This window comes from Stenella coeruleoalba, assembly GCF_951394435.1.
Source record: "Stenella coeruleoalba genome assembly, chromosome: 2".
Lineage (NCBI taxonomy): Eukaryota > Metazoa > Chordata > Mammalia > Artiodactyla > Delphinidae > Stenella > Stenella coeruleoalba.
In genome coordinates, this window is record NC_137147.1 from 52,096,014 (window position 1) to 52,110,719 (window position 14,706).

The window sequence follows — 14,706 nt, forward strand, 5'->3', positions numbered from 1 at the left end:
TCTCAGTATCTCGTATCTTTGATTCTTTTTCTTTCTCTCTTTATAAATATAGAGGATTTTTTTTTCACTTCTTATTTAGTGTTTTGAACTAAATTTTAAAGTCTCACTCTGACTTCCAAAGAAGTGACTTTGGGTAAATCATTTAATTTTCCTTTGCTTCAGTGTTATTATTATAAAATGATGCTAGATTACCTGGAGTTCTGAGATTCTTGATTTTATATTTGTTTCTGACTATGCCTTGGTATCAGATTTTACATATTCACTAAAAACAATTAATCTATAATAGTCAACACTTGGCATTTTTACTATGAGGTTTTGAGGCTTTCTGACCCAGTATTTGTTACTTAAGAGTTTTCAAAATTTCTTCGAGGTCAGAAGATACAGGAAAAAGAACTTATTAAGTGATCATAAACACTTCTACTTTTGTTTCTATAAGAAAATAAAACACACTTGAATCGTATAGAAGAGTACTGTGTTCATTAGTGGGAAGTGAGAACTTTTGAAGACTATCAACCTTGGAAAACTCAGACAGAAGCAGGTATTTTTGTTTCGGGAATTAGTAAGGTTCACTTGAGCCTCCCCTAGCCGACTGACACCCTCTCCCATGTTCTTTTTCTTTTCTTTATTTTCTATTCTCCTCCTTCCCTTCCTCCCTTCCTTCCTTCTTTCCTCCCTCCCTCCCTTTCCCTCTTTTTTTTTCCTTTCTTGACATATTTAAGAAAATAAATCCCTGTGGCATACAAGTACTGCTTTGGCTTTACGTAGTTCTTAAACCAAGACTACTTGAATCCAATGACAACAACAAAATCTTGCCTTGTTTATGCTATAAATATATGTGAAAAATGAGTTGATCCAGTTAAATACTTTGTCAATTCAGAGTGAAAACAAAACAAAACAGAAACATTTTGGGAGCTTGCTGGTGGATGATAATTTGAAACCTAGAAAGTTACTTTAAAAAATCAACAAAGCAAACAAAATCCTGTCAGAACAACTGATAGAGAAAACAGTTGCATACATAAGAATGATGCCCTTTATCTATAATTGAGGGCACAGTAGTTGGCCTGTGGGCTGTTGCCCACCTGCACATGTGTGTGGCTTGGAGTACAGAATGCCTGCCAGCACAGTGTCTCAAAGATTTTTGCATCAGTTGCCAACACTAAAATGGGGAGGTTTCACACACACACAAAAAAAAAATGTATACATTTTCCTTTTGTCTTTAAAACAAAGGAGATTTATGAACAATGAGACCACATTCACACCTGGCAGCTATCAACTGGAATGGAGTAAGAGCTGGCTCTTCTCCCACCGTATTTCATACTTCACTGGGCCAATTCTTTCTGGTTCTCAGCAGAACCCACCTCTCTCTCCCTACTGTTTCTAACTTGTGGTCTGTTCCAGGTGATATCTGATGTGTCCCCTTAAGCATGTGAAAAATGTTCCCCTAGTTTATAACATACATGCCATTTTAAAATATGGATTGTTTTAATAGGATAACACATATATGGTGTTTATCAAGTAAGCAGTTAAGATCAAAACCAAATCTCAATTAAGAATTTTGTCACACCTGCTCTGTTCAGGTTATCCAAAATGTGAGAGTTAACAAATGTTGCCATAATTCTCATCTCATTTCTTTGGGGATGCAGCACCCTCCAAAACACTTGAATTCTCCACAATCCTAGTTGGCCAGATGGGCAGCAGGTTCTAAAAAGAAGCCACTACTTATATTTCAAAAACACTGGAGTTATTTGTTTTTATTATTTTTTGTCTCATATTTATAACATGAACTAACTTCAGTAAAATATGTTGGGCAAGCCTTCTTCTTTGATGATTGTTACCTATCACATCCCATACCTGGAAGAATAAAAACAAAAATAAATAAAAATCAAAAACACCTGGATACATACACATCAGGGACACAGTTCTTTCAGACAGACCTATGAATTCATGCCTGCCAATTTGTTCCAGAAGTATAGGCAGTGGGGATGTATAGTGTGAATAAGGAGGGCTCTTCCAATAGTGCTTAAAATGTATACATTGTAAAATTAGGCTTGTATTACTTAAAATCTTTAAAATTCAGCATGATATTAGCATAAATTTTGGTTGTATGTTCTGAAAGACAAACAATAGATCCTCTAATATGTAGTGTTCTTCTCTGCACATTTCTGCTTTGTACTGCCCTCAGCTTATCATTAAAGTTTCCCTGGGTTGGTGGAAATAGAAGATTTCACAGTGGGTGATGAACACTGTGTGGAGAAAATCTTTCCCTTTATATTTCTTCAGGAATTTATGTCTAAATCCACTGTCTTTTAGACAGTGCTTTCATTTGCCCCTCTCTGCTACTGTGGAGTGCTCAGACCAAAAATTTATATATATTTAAAGTGATGCTTAAGTAATCACCTCAATTCCTTCATCATGAAAGAGCTTCTAGACTGAATTTGTTAATGTTATTATGGGGTAAGCAGTATTTTTATTTGTTTTCCAGAAACAAATGTATGATAGTACATTACTCTATGTGAATCAGCATTTGTAGGCAGTAAAGCTTTGTGATTAAGAGTGTAACGCGGCACTAGATTCCTGTGGTTTGAACCCTAGCTTCCACCTTTTCCTTAATATGTGAACTTTTGTTGTTGACTTACCCTTTTCTAGCTTCAGGACTCTTCTATGCTAAATGAGAATGATACACACTATGCAAGGTTAGTAAATGTTAAGTGAGTAATGTTATGTGAAATACATAACACAGAGCCAGGCATATTAAAAAACATTAAAATATTCACCCACACATATATGTATGTGCATATATGTGTGTATGCTATATTTATGTTTTGTGTAGTAATTTACATTTTACATTTTAAATAAACTATGATGGTAAGCAATTCTAAGAGCCATGAGGAGTAAAGAAACATATTTCTGGAAGATGAGTACACTAATCTGGTCTTGCTCTGCATTAGGATTTATTTGTTGGCAGTAAGGGTTTATACATGTCTCTACCTGCCAAAATCCTTGATTTTGTAGTAGATGAGAGGCAAGACAATTCCAGCAATAAGGCAGTAGAAAATGGAAGCCCAGAAAGCCTCCCTGTTGCTGAATGTCAGATGATATGCTTGTTTCATACATTCAGATAAGCCTTAATTTATAGAATTCCATGTCAAGAACAATACTGTTATATATAAAGACAGACAAATGTGCTGGATATTCCCCTATTAATGCTTCCTTATTCACTCTCTACTCTTGTGTACCTTGCTGTGTTCCTTGACAGGGTGACTGTGTGGGCTGCCTCAGCTGGGCTCCCTAGTCATCCAGGTTCTGATTTGATTAGGACAGTGGGACCACAGGAGACTGGTTCATAGAAGAGGTTGGCGGGGGGAGGTTATTTCACTAGCTTCCTGTCTTAGGGGGCCACAGTTTGTCAGTGGCTCTGTTCTCTGCTTAAGCAGTGGCTCCGTGGGTGGCCCTTCCTGTCCATAAATCTGGCCAGATTCAGGCTTCTGGTCTCTTTGGGCCCAGGTGGGGGCGTGGCTCCCCTCTCTCACTGGTCCTGGTGTATTTCCTTGCTGTTTTCCTTAACTCCACCCACTCCTTGGTAAACAGTCTCTTCATTAATATCTCTCCTGGCATGCTTTTTGAGTGTGGCCTCTGATTCCTGACAAGACCTTGACTGATACAAATGTCTTCAATGAAATACAATTAATGATTTCTCTGTAGAGAGGAAGGAATAATAGATAATTCTACTTCAGGGATCAATAGCACTTAATATCTCTAGTTATAAAGCCAAGATGACCATAACCAATTTGCCTGAATTTTTCTCTCTCTGGAATTAAGAGTTTCTACAACTGTATGTATGTATATACTATCTTATTCGCCTAAAGGCAGAGTAATGCTGTGGCTTGCATTTTAGACAATGGGTGTGACAGCATCATGGAAAGTGACTTGAGAAGGGATAATACTAAAGGTAGAAACATTCATTGAGAGACTGTCATTTAGCTGAGGTAACAGATGAGAGTAACTTTGACCACATAAGTGAGAGGAAAATGTACTGGAGAGGAATAATTTAGAAGTTATCTAGGGGGTATTAGAGCACAATGGTTAGCTTCTTACTGGCTCTGTGACCCTAGGCAAATTATTTCACTTCTCTGAGTCAATTTCTTCATCTGCAAAATGAGGACAATAGTACCTATCTCAGAGTTGTTGTAAGGATTAAATTAATACATGTAAAGTACGTAGTATAGCTCCTGGCACATAGTAAGCATTATATAACATACACTTTAAATATTATTAGTAGTATCTTTATGGATGTGGAAGGAACATGTATGGTAGAGAGAACGTGTATGGGATGACTTGCAGACATATGATTTGGTGGAGTGTGTGATTTTTAGTACTGAAGTAGATAATTTAGCAGAAAGTTCAGATCTTCAAATTTTTCTATTAATTCCTATTAATTTCTATTAATTATTTTTTCAGATTTGCACTGCTGCCATCTTAATGTCAGATGCTGTCATTACTATGCTCAAAATATGGCAAAATAAAACCCAAATTCCTTTGAATTCCAGGTGTATTCTGGGTATCTTCCACTATGACTATGTCTTACATTGATCTCTTTATATCCAGTAAGTCCTCCATATTGGCCTAGTGGATCTTTCTTTCAGTTCTTTTCACCTAAATTGGCCTTTCTATAACTTTACCTGATTTAGTCTTATGTATCCTCAGAAATCTGTGGCTCTTTATTTTTTCAAGTATATGGTCTTAACTCCTTAATCTAGAATTCAATGCCCTTATTAGTTTAGCTCATCTGTTATATTGCTTTATTTTCTCATTGTACTCCATTATCAGATATTTAAAGACCCTTGAGTGTTTTGATTTATTTTGCCTCTGAGCCTTTGTTGTAACTATTCCCTATGACTGATATATATCCTCCTTTCCTATATGTACCCAATAAAGTACCAATCATCCTGCAAAGCTCAATCAATCCCAGTTTCTCAAAGAGACACTCTTCATATTCCCTTCTCCCATTTTAGTTAAGCTCTCTCCCTCCCTCACTTTCCCATGTTATGCTAAGTGAAGATCTATTACAGTATTTTTCAAAGCGTTTTTATATTAGAAAATAAGTTCTCAGATTTTATAGTGAATGTCATTAATACAGCTTCTTGGGTCACCTGATCCAAAAGTTTCTGATTCATGAGGTCTGCATGTTTCAATGCAGATGCTTATTTTATGATAATAAATCATCAAAAGAAAAGGATTGACACTGCCCGTCACCCAAACCCTTCTCTTGGTATGAAGCCATGACTTTCTCATGACTGAGATATCTGCCCCTGGGATGAGTGGATGGATGCAATCATCCCAACTACACTAGATTCATGACTTGAACATTGCTGAATTCTCAATTTCAGTTTCTTAGTTAAGGATAAGTTGAGAAATCAAGTCAGATCTTGAATGGCCAACCAAAAAATTAGAATATGTCACCTCTCATACACATACCTTCTATGCTATTTCCTGGTTTCGTTTATCACATTCTAGTTTTCAGTTCTTTCTTACTTCCTCTCCTGCTTTTGCCAACATTTACTTCCAAAATTGTGCTGCAACACAGTAATCATGTCCTGTTACTGACTTTTATTAGAGCACTGTTCTTCTGCTTTATGTCCAGATACATGTGCCTGTGTTTCCTTCATCCATCTTCGCCAAGTTTGCTCTGTCATATATGTAGCCTACATGTTTTAAATTTAATTACTCCCAAGGCTGCCTAATTGCTCACTTTCTCCCTCTCTCTTATAAAATACTGAGCAACAACATTTACAGCACTTATCATCCTTTCCTCTTTTACCAAGTTAAGATAACCATTGACAGAAATCAAGAAAAAAACCATCACATCTTTAAATTTTCAAACAATTTACAAAAGACAATTTAAACATCCTATATTAGAATCTGAAATATGAAGACAAAGGTTCATGGCTGAAAAGAAAATATGAATGAATTTGTTTCCTGTGTATTTCCATCATATTTTTCAAGCAAATGAAAAAGAAAAAAATGAAAAGAAATTCTCATGACAATTTGATACAGTAATGATTTGACTCAATAGTTCTGGGTTAGAAAGGTCCACAGAGAATTCCAGATTCTGGACTAATTTGAACTGAAGAAAGAAAATATTCTGACCTTCTCTAGATGGAAGGTAACTTTGATATTTTCTAAGTGATTAATGGAATGTGCATTTTTAACATACATCCCCAGTGATTCTGTTATAGCTGGTCCATGGGCAACATTAAAGTATCTGACTCTCCTGATTGTACTTTGGGCTTTTGGGAGAAAGAGAATGTTTTATATACTTTTGTATCACTCACCAATCTTAATACAACATTTGTATAGAGTATCTACTCAATTAAACATTTCCTAAATTGAATTGTATGGAATTATTTGAGATTAGGTTTTTCCTATATCTCTTTTTTTTCAGGCTACTTCATGCTTTCATTCTTATCACATTCCTTTTTAGTTTAATTTCTTCCCTCTTTAGATTTTGCCAGCCTCCACTTTCGAAGCTGCATTGCAAATTAATTCTGTTTGAGGATGTCATTCCAGTTGAGAATGTTTAGTAAGTCTTTTATAGTTATAGACAGCTTTGTTTTCTCTTTTTTCTTTGTCTCCTATGTGAGAAAATGAACCATTTATTTTATCACATCTATTAATCAAGTCTAGCCACAAGTCATTTAGTGAATAACTGTGGTCAAGCCCTTTATTTTGAACCCTTACATGTAGTCAGTCAAGATTGTCATCTGGCACTATATACAGTGTATATGCATGACTTTTTCCCCCTGGGGCTAGAGTTATCTAACACCTCACAAAGTTCACCCCAGGAGACAGTAGATGAAGTTAGTCTCTAAAGGAGGGGAAAAATCTTTTACCACCCCCAAATTTGTCCCTCTGCTTCTAGGTCACAGACTTAGGACCCCTTTCTCCTTTATTATTTGTGGCAACTGCAAGCTTTCTGTTAATACTAATTAGCTTGCAGAGGGAGGAAGATGTATATACTTGTGAAGAGTGGGTGGTGGTGTGGAAATCATGGTGGGCGATTATACATTCCCAGAGTTAATCCAGTGCTAATAAATGTTCCCTGTATTTGCATCATGGCTCATGGTGCTGAAAAAATATTCATGCTTTAGGTAAATAAACGGACTTTAAAAAATAATAACACTTGACTCTATGATTCATAGAACCTAGAATTATTGTGCTATCTCAACCCAAATGGAGAAACTGAGTACCCACAGATGATAAATACAATCTGAGATGTGAATATGGCATAGAAGTTACTTTCTTTATATGCAGATCATGTTTTCTGGGTGTTGTCTCATTAGAAGTCCTGCCTCTATTCTAGCACTGTTCCTGAAGGATAAAATCAGATTGAATTCTGTTTCTTCAGAAGCTGTATCTCCTTATCAGGTTGCTTGATTTCATCAAATTTTTAGCAGTAAGTTTCATTTTTTAGTCTCTTATTTTCTTGATACAGGGCACTAATATTAAAATAATAATAATAATACATAATAAAGGGCTAAACAAATTACATTGCAAACCGACTTCCCAAAACTGCTGTCAGAGGGTAACTCAATTTTGACATTTCAAAACCTGTCAGCAAAATACCTGAGGAAGAGGAAGCATTATGTTACATGTGGGAAACCTTAGCTTCCCTCCCCTTACAACTGGTTACTCTGCTGTTTATGGCAATTCCAGCTGCGTAAGTTTTAGAAATCAGTGCTCTGTGACATATGGCTCATGTCTGGTCCACCAGTGTCCCCAGTGACAGGGAATCAATCCAAATAGAACACTGTGAATGGAAAATGCTTTCCTTTATATAGAATATCTTGGAATCTGTCTCTCTCTCTCTCTCTGTCACTCTCCCTTCATTCAGTTTACTATTACCTTTGAAGTTCGATATTTTGGGATAAAAGCCATTTTTAGCATTTTATTAACAAGTAGCCTAGATATTTCTGCCTAAGTAGAATGCTGTATGCATTTGTAAAGCTATCACTTCCAGAACTAATAGGGGCCTAATTAAAATAAATTATTGCAGAATGCATTATTAAATAATTGCTGTTTCTTTCTCAATATATGTGATCAATAGTTATTAATGGGAGAGATGAAAGTAAGGGTGTGTCAATTTTTCAGACAAAAAGATGGTGAAAGTTTGTTTTGGTAATGCAATATGATTACATCCTTATAAATATCATTGTATCTCATTTTGTAAGCATCTTTGACTTGTACAGCTGAAACTGTCACTTATGAAGTGTTGTAATTTTTCTTTTTTCTCTGGTTAAGATAAAACCACAGTAAGTTGAGTGCCACAGAGTAATGGTTGACTGTTAATGAGCTTAATAGTTCTTACTAGATCTGTTTGTAGCACAGAAGAAACCAAAGAATAGGAAAAGGTAACCTCATTCCTAGGTGGAGACAACTGGCATTGAACACTTACAAGCCTAGCAGCTGGAGGCTGGGATTCAATTACCAACCTTTAGGGCTACCGATATATAGCAGCTAGCAGTGGGATATACCCTTTGGTCAAGACATTCCATTTGATAAGTAAAATTTCAGGAATTATTATATGTGATGTTAATAATGCTCTATTGAATACTGGCTGTGTCAAAAAGCAATTCATTGAAAGATAAGTAAAAGTACCAACAGACTCTACCCTTACTGCAGTTACCTTGCTTAGGCCTGCCACACAAGAGGGAACCTCAAAAGCAAATGTATAAGGTTACCCAGAACTAACTGGAATGTCACTTTGGTCTGTGTGTGTGTGTGTGTGTGTGTGTGTGTTCACTCTCAAGCTAAGAAAGGGTAGCCAACTAATCACTCAGCAGCCACAATCTACTCTGCCTTCTTTCACTTTCAAATGTATCATTCTAGTCACATATATGTTATGTTTTCTGAGAAGGTCCCACACTTACCATAGTATTCCATAGGGTGTCCTTGACATTCCTCAGTCAATGAAGTCCTTGCGTGTGTCTCCTTCGACCACTACCTCATAAAGTTTGGTTCATCTTTATATGGATTACAGTGGCCCGTGGTAAATGGTAGAGATAGATAGCTTTCTCCTAACTTCAGTGCAAATACAGATTCTCAAGACAGTCTTAAATCTCTTTAGTCCAGGCTATTCCCTTCCAGGAAAAATAGAGGGGGATTTTTCTCTTATTGAATTTAAGTACAAAATAATAGACTTCTTTGCTCAGAAAACTCCCTTTTTAATGGTATTCTTGGAGGTAGGGACCATACTTATTCATCATGTTATCCAAAGGAAGGAAGGAAGGGAGGGAGGGAGGGAAGAGAAAAAATAACAAAGGAAGGAAGGGAGAGTAGAAGAGAGAGAGAGGAAAATAGAAGGGGGCAGGAAGGAAGGAAAGATAGGTAGATGTAATGCTATCATTCCTACTCATATCTGTTTTGGTGACTATCATTATACTATCACAGGAAAATGCCAAACTGTAAACATCCCATCCTTCTCACTAATTGTTCAATAGTGTGTTCGTTTCCTAGGGCTGCTGTAACAAAGTGCCACAAACTGGTTGCTTTAAAGAACATAAATGGTTAGAAGTTTGAGATCAAGGTATTGGCAGGATTGGTTCCTTTTGTTACTGAACCAGGTCCGTTTTCCCGATGCACAGCAAGCCAAACCCTGAGTTGCACAGGTTCACGGTTTACAAGCCAGCCAAGCAAGGGGACTGGAGAACAAGTTTCAGAATTGCCTTCCCAAAGGTGAGGGGGTTGGGATATTTATGGAATAAGCAGGGTGGTCTTAGGGGTTGGGGAAAGGTGATTGGAAGCAGGGAAGAAGGTGAGGTAATGGGTAATAATCGGTGTTCTGCTCCGGCGCATCTCGTTAGGAGATTCTGCATATTCAACATGGAGGCGCTGAGCGAGATTGGAGGGTGGAGTTTTCCGGCTTCTGACGTCACCAGGCCGGTGTGAGGACGCCTGCGCAGGCCCAGTTTTGGGGGCGGTGGTTGCAGCCGGCCGCAGCTGACTCGCGCCGGATGAGAGCTGACTCCAGTCCTGAGGACCGGCTGGCTGTGTGAAGCTGGGAAGGTATACAATTAAAGAGAAAACAACAAACAGAAAAGCTACAGCGAACTTAATCAGTGAAGGTAGTTTACAAGTGGAGGGTTTTGTTTTGGTTTTTCTTTTTTGCCGTACGCGGGCCTCTCACTGTTGCGGCCTTTCCCGTTGCGGAGCACAGGCTCCGGACGCGCAGGCTCAGCGGCCATGGCTCACGGGCCCAGCCGCTCCGCGGCACGTGGGATCTTCCCAGACTGGGGCACAAACCCGCGTCCCCTGCATCGGCAGGCGGACCCTCAACCACTGCGCCACCAGGGAAGCCCTGTGGAGGGGTTTTAACAGGCTGTTCCCTTATTTGTTGGTCTGTAAGAGGAACTCAAGAATTTCTGTTAGTTAATCGGCTTCTGTTGACACTGTGTAGCGCAGGTTCACTTCGGAGGGCTCTGAGGAAGAGTCAGTTCTGTGGTTCTCCCCTAGCTTCTGCTGGTTTGCTGGCAAGCTTTGGTGTTTTGTGGTTTGGCTGGCTATCTCATCCCTCAGCTCCTCCTTCATGTCCACGTGGGAAAGCTTTCAGGGTTTTCAGAGTCCTGTTAATAGCAATTTTATTTTAAAAGCATTAGGGAGCCACTGTAGGTTCTTAAGTAAGAGGTCGATATGGTCATTTTGAAATATCACTAGTGTGCCATCTGGAGATGCAATTGGAAAGGGGCCATCAGGCTGCTTTTGCAGTAGTCAGGGAGAGATGGTAGTGGCTTGGGGTGGGGGTGTGTGTGGTGAAAATGGAGGGAGGGTGCCGATTAAGAGGGTAAAATCAACAACACTTGATAATTAGGGCAGAGGTGAGTTCTAGGTGTCTAGTATAAGCAACTTTTTTTTTTTGGTCGGTACACGGGCTGCTCACTGTTGTGGCCTCTCCCGTTGCGGAGCACAGACTCCGGACACGCAGGCTCAGCGGCCATGGCTCACGGGCCCCGCCACTCCGCGGCATGTGGGATCTTCCCGGACCGGGGCATGAACCCATGTCCCCTGCATCGACAGGCGGGCTCTCAACCACTGCGCCACCAGGGAAGCCCATAAGAAACTTTTTTGATAGTATTGCCATTTCAATGACATAGGAAATGCTCAAATAAGACATTTTTTTTTTTTTTTTTTGAGAGGAGAGTGTTGAGTCATGAGTTCAATTTTGGATATATTGGAATATAAAGATATTCAAGACAAACTGTCAAGTAGATAGCTGGATATATGGGCCTGGAGAGCTTGTCCAAGGTCTGTGTTGGCAATATGAATTTGTGAGCAATGAAAGAGATGGTAGATGGGCCAAGCCACAACTTAATGTACGTGTCCTATAGAATAAAAATGAATGAGAAAAGGCCTGAGTAGCACAGGAAATAGTCTTGCCATATTTGACTCTTTTTTTAAAGATAACCAAATTGATATGGGCCAAAGGCCCCACCTCCCAATATAAATGACTAATGGGAAAATGGGATCATTCTAGGAGAGGATTTCCTCAGTTTTGGTAAGCACGATGGGAAACTTTTCTTGAGAAGTACCATTGAGAGCTTTAGGCAAACTCTTCCAAAAGGTATAAAAGCCCTTATCTCCACAGCACACTGTTAGTTGTCTCTATCTCAGGAATGATAAAAAGTCACATATTTTAACCTGATACATTATATGAAGAAAAAAATTAGAGACAAATGTCATGTCATTAAGTCAAATGTTTTTGATTTGAGGTTTTCATGAATATATGCATAAATGTATCATGTCAAAGTCTTTGTCCTTATATTTCTCAGAATTAGTAATTTCTTGTTCTAGTTATTTAAAGAGAAATTTATTTATTTATTTATAAATAAATTTATTTATTTTCAGAATTGAATTATGTAACCTCTGTACAAAATCCTAAGTAAAAAAGATTTTGAGAACCTGTATAGCTATTTACCATTATATTCTTTTAAAAAAAATTTTTTATCAAATAAAGTAGAAACAGAGATATTCATGTTTCATTGTTATTTTGGTGCTCTTCTGAGTTTTTGGCTAGAGACTGTAATCTGAATTATTATTGTGTGAAGCCATTAATTGCCTGTCATAATTAGATATACTAATGTAGGTCAGTGACAAAACACCGCTTAAAGGTACTGGTAGCTAATAGGAACATACTGATGTGAGAACTTGTCAGAAAGGCCTTTCATTGGAGATTAAGGAACATTTGATATATGTCAAAATAGCTCTGGAATTAGACCCTCAGGTCTCTCGTTCTCAGCCCTTAATTAAAACGGAGGCTTCATCTGCATAATGACGTTTTTGGCTTATGTCATTCCTCTGTTATTCACTTTAGGTATTGAAACTTCAGTATTGAAAATGTCACTTCATAATTGTTCATTTGGATATATCTTTGAAATTTCTACAAATGTTGGTCTCCTTTTAGTTTATGGAAGGGAAGCAAATACTACATGATTTGTGCCCTGAGTATTAAAATATTATTTCTAAGAATGCTGAATATAATGATTAATTAGACAAAAGCCTATCTGAAATGCTTCTCTGTTGATAAATATACTTGTTACTCATTAGGTGTTTCCTTATTTTCATTTATTTAAAAGTGGTTTGTGATATTAAGTAAATAAAATAGTATTTACCTTGTTAAGAAGTTATTTTTCCATGTTTATTTTTGAAAAGCACCAGCTTCAGTTGATATTTTCAGCAATGATTTTTTCTTTTCTTTTTTTTTTTTGTGGTATGCGGGCCTCTCACTATTGTGGCCTCTCCCGCTGCGGAGCAGAGGCTCCGGATGCGCAGGCTCAGCGGCCGTGGCTCACGGGCCCAGCCGCTCCACGGCACGTGGGACCCTCCCGGACCGGGGCACGAACCCGCGTCCCCTGCATCGGCAGGCGGACTCGCAACCACTGCGCCACCAGGGAAGCCCCGCAATGATTTTTAAAATTTATTTATTTGTTTTTGGCAGTGTTGGGTCTTTGTTGCTGCGTGCGGGCTTTCTCTAGTTGCGGCGAGCGGGGGCTACTCTTCGTTGCGGTGTGCAGGCTTCTTATTGCAGTGACTTCTCTTGTTGCAGAGCATGGGCTCTAGGCACACGGGCTTCAGTAGTTGTGGCATGCGGGCTCAGTAGTTGTGACTCGCGGGCTCTAGAGCGCAGGCTCAGTAGTTGTGGCACACGGGCTTAGTTGCTCCGTGGCATGTGGGATCTTCCCGGACCAGGGCTCGAACCTGTGTCCCGTGCACTGGCAGGCGGAATCTTAACCACTGCGCCACCAGGGAAGCCCCCAACAATGACTTTTATTAATTTACTTGATCACCTGGCCTTAAAAAGATAAGTTTAGATTTGCTGACAAATTTGATCATTTTATTATGTGGGCAGTTTACATAAAGTTTATAGTGTCATTTTTTACAAATGTTTTTCATTTCTAGTTTTTTTGTTTCATGTAAGTTATTGGGATGAAAGTTTGTAATGATTTTACTAATCAGCAATAATATTATTCCTCCATTGTTTCTTCCTTACATGGAGATTTCAGACTGCCAGCAAAAACTGAATGCTCAGTGCTATGATCCAGGCACTATGGTAAATCCTAGATATGATTATCTAATATGATCGCTACAACAGTGTGAAGTAGAAAGTCATTAAATCCCTACTTTATACATGAGGAAATTGAGATTACTGTAGATTATATTCTAGTGTTTCCAACCCAGGAAATCCAACTCCAAACCCAGTACTTTAAATTAGCAACATTAGAAAGATTCAGCTCTTGTTGTTAGAGACTTTTTAATTAGAGGAAAAAATATATGTATGTACACACACGTATATATGCATGTATGTGTGTGTGTATATATATATACACACATGTATATATACAGACATGTATATGTACACACTTGTTCATTATTTACCAAAAGCATTAAACAGGTGTGGGAGAAAATTACTATTAAAAGAAAAAAATTCATTTTCCTTTGCTTGAAATTTTGACTGTTTTAGTTATTGCTTTAAATTATGTTGATATTGTAAAATTGTAATGTTGGTGTTTGGGAGATAGATCCCCTAGGAGTGTGGGCCAGTAAAAGTGGGGGTTGGTAAGATGATACATGAGTGATGACTTGTTGCAGGGGACCTGGCAAACTGGACAAAGCTGGTGACCTGAACCGTAATGAGCTTGATCATTCATTGGATATTCATGTATTGTCTTATTTCCCATACAAATAAATTGAAAAAAGTTAAAATGAAATTGGGAGAATGTAAGAAGTTATTAAGAGTTTCACTAAGGAACTTGGGAGCGGGAAGAGCAGAAGTCTACATTAGCATTTTGGAAGATGAAAAGAAATACTTGTCATACTTCAGTGATGATACTGGATTTCAATACCAAGGATGCTTACTGAGACTTTGCTAAGACAGTTACTTAGACTTACACAATATGTGAAAAAGTCAACCTTCTTCAGAGTTGCAAACAGAGGTGGTGGTTATACTGCAGACAAAACTGGCAGAGCAAAGAAGAGGGTAGAATTGTTGAAGTCCAGAGACATAATTTAAGAAAATTCAGAGGATTCTAAATCAAGTAAAAAAAAAAAATGGCCTGAAGTTTATGGGGAAAAACCTGATGGGTCCAGATAGACAAGTGTTTCCTTTATCCATTGAGATTAAGAGAATTGTGCAACTGTGAAGTGGAAGTAGAGAAA

General features: G+C 38.2%; 1 long non-coding RNA gene across 3 annotated transcripts in view; it reads left to right on the forward strand.

The window, feature by feature from the left end:
* The first annotated feature begins 9,985 nt into the window (after window positions 1-9,985).
* The window catches only part of LOC307181311, a 142,923-nt gene continuing 138,202 nt past the window's right edge, over window positions 9,986-14,706 (forward strand). For all 3 annotated transcript variants that reach the window (XR_013826409.1, XR_013826410.1, XR_013826411.1), the window contains exon 1: window positions 9,986-10,121. This is a non-coding gene — a long non-coding RNA (uncharacterized lncRNA). The remainder of the gene's footprint in view (window positions 10,122-14,706) is intronic.